Source organism: Nelumbo lutea, chromosome 3, assembly GCF_056320005.1.
Source record: "Nelumbo lutea isolate HS-2025 chromosome 3, American lotus-T2T, whole genome shotgun sequence".
Taxonomy (NCBI): Eukaryota; Viridiplantae; Streptophyta; class Magnoliopsida; order Proteales; family Nelumbonaceae; genus Nelumbo; species Nelumbo lutea.
The window spans coordinates 81,735,001-81,740,000 of NC_142686.1; the positions used below are offsets into that span (position 1 = coordinate 81,735,001).

The 5,000-nt window shown below is 36.7% G+C and overlaps 1 non-coding gene across 1 annotated transcript; it reads right to left on the reverse strand.

The window, feature by feature from the left end:
- Nucleotides 1–3,628: 3,628 nt before the first annotated feature.
- Nucleotides 3,629–3,735, reverse strand: LOC148865994 (small nucleolar RNA R71). The gene has a single exon (XR_016112134.1). It is a non-coding gene; the product is annotated as a small nucleolar RNA R71 (small nucleolar RNA).
- Between the last annotated feature and the right edge of the window lie 1,265 nt (nucleotides 3,736–5,000).

Here is a 5,000-nt window from a genome sequence, read left to right on the forward strand (position 1 = left end):
TACTGCTTACTCTTCTAACCTGAATTGAAGGCAATTGGACCAATGATTTAGATAGATTTTAATTTAGGATTTCTTAGCTTTCATTAGAGTTTTGATTTATTTGTTGATCAGATAAGAAATGTTCAATTTAGTATTGGTAATTGTTTCCTAAATCCTCGTGGGAACGATACTTCACTCACTACTTTATTACTTGAACGGCTAGTGCACTTGCTAGTGTCACAATGAGCCACACATCAAGTTTTTGGCGCCGTTGCCTGGGATTTATAGAAGCAATATTAGGAAACATTGAGCATTCTTAATCTGATCTCATTCAGCATTGCATTCATAGTTGGGTTAATTTGCTAACTTTTTCATTTCAGCTTGGACTGCAACTGCTGTACTCATGTAGTTATGTTTCTTCTTTCTTAAGTAGATTACTCTCTTTTTCTGGTTTCAGTTTCATTTTAATAAAGGCATATTTGATTTCTATTCAATATTGATGTTGTTCCCTTCAAAAAGAAAAAAAAAAGAAAAAAAAATTTCACAAAAAACATGAGTGTTGCAGATCTGAGTTGCATTCGGCACTCAGATCAGCAGATTTCAGATCTGCAGCACTCAGCTGAAAAGAATTGCTTGTGTTTCAGAATTTTATTTCTTTTTCCATTACAAAAAAAAAAAAAATATATATATATATATAAAATGAAAAGAAAAAAAAGGGAGATCTTTTGAACAACCAGAGGAGCAATTGAGAATTCGGATCAGAACTCAGATCTGAGTTCAGATCTGAATTCTGCTATTGCAGATCTGCAACAGTTCAGATCTGAGTTCCTCTGAACTCAGACCTGAACTGATGAAATTTTGAGGGGAATTAGGTGTCATCACCACCCCAATTCACCCTAGGGCACTTCTGCTATTCCCCAAAAAAAAAAAAAAAAAAAAAAAAAAAAAAAAAAAAAAAAAAAAACAATTTGGTAGCAATAACTGAAGGTAAGGCAATTGAGATTTCAGATCCGAACTCAGACTTGAGTTCAGACCTGAACTCTGCTATAGCAGAACTGCAATACTCAAAAAAAAAAATATCTGTTCTCAGCCCTTTATTATTCTTTTCTTTCGTTGCAAAAAGAAAAAAAATATATATTTAGATAGTGAAAAAAAAAAAAAAGAGAGAGAGAAAGAACCATGGAAACCAAGGATTCGGATCAGAACTCAGATCTGAGTTCAGATCTGAGTTCTGCTGTAGCAGATCTGCAACAGTTCAGATCTGAGTTCTCTTGAACTCAGTCCTGAACTGATGTAAATTCAAAGGGTAATTGGGGGTTATCTTCACCCCAATACACCCTACAAAAAATCTGCTATCTCCCAAAAATAATTGGATAGTCATGGTTAAAAAAAAAAAAAAAAAAAAAAAAAAAAAAAAAAAAAATTCGAATCTACAATCACCTAGATCTGAACTGGGGTTGTGAACAGAGCAGGATACAGGGCATACTTTGCTGTATTAAATAACTTGTACTCCGATCTATCTAAGCTGATTTGGTTGAAGAAAAGTATATTTAATCTGAGAATTTTTTTATGCCTCAAGAGATTTCATGAAAAGTGGCACTTCCACACCATTTTTCTATTAGAGTTCAGACCTATAGCAGGGCTACTATAGCAGACCTGCTACAGCAAGACTGAACCAGGGCAGGTTTTGAACAGGTTTGTATTACAATTAACATTACTAAATTGGCATTGTGAATTGTCCTAGGCAGATCTTTGAAATTTTTTTCAAGATAGATAGCTCTGATTTCAGCTGTGCATGAATAGAAAGTCTAACAGATCTGAATGGGTGTGTGCAGCCGTGTGTACTACATTCCAATAAGTGTATACTCCATCAAGGGCTACATTGATGGAGCCATGTTTCTTCTCTTGATACTTGATTGTTCCATCCTTAGTTTCAGTTTTAATGTAGCTTATGCAAATCAAATTTCTCTTCTTCTTTTGGTTCTAAAAAAAATATATATATATATAAATAAATAAATAAATAAATAAATAAATCTCAAAATGAGTTCAGATCTGAATTGCATTCATCAATCAGACCTGCACTCATCCAAAAAGATTTTGGTTGCATTGCTGTATTTTGTTTTAGTTTTCTTCCTTTAAAAAAAAAAATACAAATAAATAAATAAATAAATCTCAAAATGAGTTCAGATCTGAATTGCATTCATCAATCAGACCTGCACTCATCCAAAAAGATTTTGGTTGCATTGCTGTATTTTGTTTTAGTTTTCTTCCTTTAAAAAAAAAAAAAAAAAAAGAAGGAAAGAAAAGAAAAATAGAAAAAGAAAAGAAAAAGAAAATAAGATCCCAGCATCCACACCATGGTGAATACAGGTCTGATTTCAGATTATTTTTTTCTACTGATTGATTTCGGTTTTGTGCAGATCTGTATACAGCATGTTTCATTGCTGATATCAGTAGGTTATCCTGCTGAATTGCTCAGTTTTAGTATGGCTACTCCATCTGGTGTTTGGTGATGCATAGCTCATCAAAACAGTGGGCTCAGATCTGATATTTAGTAGCCTTCCAATATGGAAATCAGACCTGAGCACAACTGTACTGTTATCAGCAGCTGCTATTATATTTATTGTTGTTCTCAGTGGCTTCTGAGATTTCAGAGCTGATCTCAATTTTGTATAGAACTGATGTCTGAATTGCTATCAATCATTTGTACATTGATTGACCTTCAGTAGCACAGAAGAGCCTTTTAATATGAAACTCAGACCTGAACACAATCACTGCTGATCCGCACTTGGCTGTCCTCAGTAGCTGCTAAGATTTCATAACTGTATATTACTGTTCTCAGTAGCTACTGAGATTTCAGCTCTCAGCAGTTTAGATCTGTGTAATTAAATCCCGTCCCTGATTTCAGCAATATAAAGAAGAGGAATTTGTAAACTGTTGTTCTACTCAGAGATTACTGAATTCAGACCTGTTTGTAAATTGCTACTGAATTCTGTATATTGAATAAAATGTTGATATGCTTTTAGTTAGCTGCATTTATTTATTTTAGGATGTAGGTTTGTATATTCCAATACTTCACTTTACATTTTCAGTTGTAATAGGATTAGTTATTTATTTTCTTTTGTGAATATTGGCCTTTTTATTGCTTTGACCTTTACAGTTTATGACAAGCAGACCTGAACTGGAAGAGATCCTTTACGACCCGGAGATTGAACGGACTCTCCGTGTCCGTTTGAGAGCTGCTAAGCAAGTCAGACAAGAAGCACAAGAAATGGCTGAACAAAGAACTATGATGGATTATGCCAAGCCTACCCTCACCGGGACTGTCTCCAGCATTATCAGGCCAACTATTGCTGCCAATAACTTCGAAATTAAACTGGCCATAATCCAAATGATACAAAATACGGTTCAGTTTTGTGGTATGGCCCATGAGGATCCGAATGCCCATATTGCTAACTTCTTGGAAATCTGTGACACCTTCAAACACAATGGGGTAAGTGATGATGCCATCCGGCTGAGGTTATTCCCATTTTCTTTGAAGGATAAAGCCAAAGCTTGGTTGAACTCATTACCGGCAGGATCTATAGCCACATGGGACGAAATGGCCAGCCGTTTTCTCTCTAAATATTTTCCCCCTTCTAAAACTGCTAAAATGAGGAATGACATCACTACTTTTTTCCAGCAAGAGGGGGAATCTCTCTATGAGTCCTGGGAACGTTACAAGGAGCTACTAAGGAGGGTTCCTCACCATGGCCTTCCGATTTGGCTGCAGGTGCAAACATTTTATAATGGTCTGACCGATTCAAACAAGACCATCTTAGATGCAGCAGCTGGGGGCTCCATAAACAATAAGACTCCCGAGGTTGCCCATGCACTCATCGAGGAGATGGCAGCCAATAACTACCAATGGCATTCAGAAAGGACACCAGTTAGAAAGCAGCATGGCCTTCATAATGTGGATACATACACAGCTCTCTCTGCACAAATAGGAGCACTTAGAAAAAAATTTGATGAGATGCAGATGGCAGCTATGCATGTACAGTATGATAAGTGTGGGGGAGGCCATGATAGCACTGAATTCCAAGTTGGCAGTCAGACTTTTCAGTCCACAGAACAAGTAGACTTTGTTGGCAACTTTACAAGACAGCCAGGAAATCAGTACCATCATGCCCATAACCCCGGATGGAGAGGCCACCTGAATCAGCATGCACCTAAGCCTTTCCACCAAAACTTCTATCAGCCGGAACCGAAATCTAACTTGGAGGAGCTGATGACCAAGTTCATAGCTAGTGCGGAAAATAGATTTCAGAAAAACGAAACATCGATAAGGAACTTGGAAACTCAGGTTGGGCAGCTGGCACAGATGATTTCAGAAAGGGCTCCGGGTACCTTACCTAGTAACACCATGGTAAACCCAAGGGAACAAGAGGCTGTTGGGAGAATTCCCAATTCAGATACTTAGTCATAAACTGTCTTACTTGCTTTTTGTTTTTATTTTTCATAGCATTTAAGTTTAGTTAGTTTTTCTTAGAATTTAATTGAATAAAGATACTGATCTCCTCTTCTAGTTTGCAAGTGATTTCTAGCAGAAGAAGTTTTCCACCGACAACATATTGCAGAATTTAAGAATGATCTTCAGGGAAGTCCTCTAAATACCTCCTATTACTTGATGATGCTCTTGCTAGTTTTATTGTTACTGCCTAACACTACGAACATTGAGGACAATGTTCATCTTAAGTGTGGGGGAGTGAGCCCGAGGCTAGGGTATGGGGGCTGAAACCATGCACCCCAACACACATATGCAGGCAATGACATAACCAAAAAAAAAAAAAAAAAAAAAAAAAAAAAAAGACTGGAACCCCTCAAGTTCATTACTATTTATTTGATGATTTTTTAAGAAGGAATTCAATGAGTTGAGGGAGACTGATGTACTTGTTAAGTTTTTATTCTTGTGAATGACCCAATTTGATTTATGCAGGAGAAAAGGGGAGCTGAATATGCCTTTCAGCATGACTAGCCCT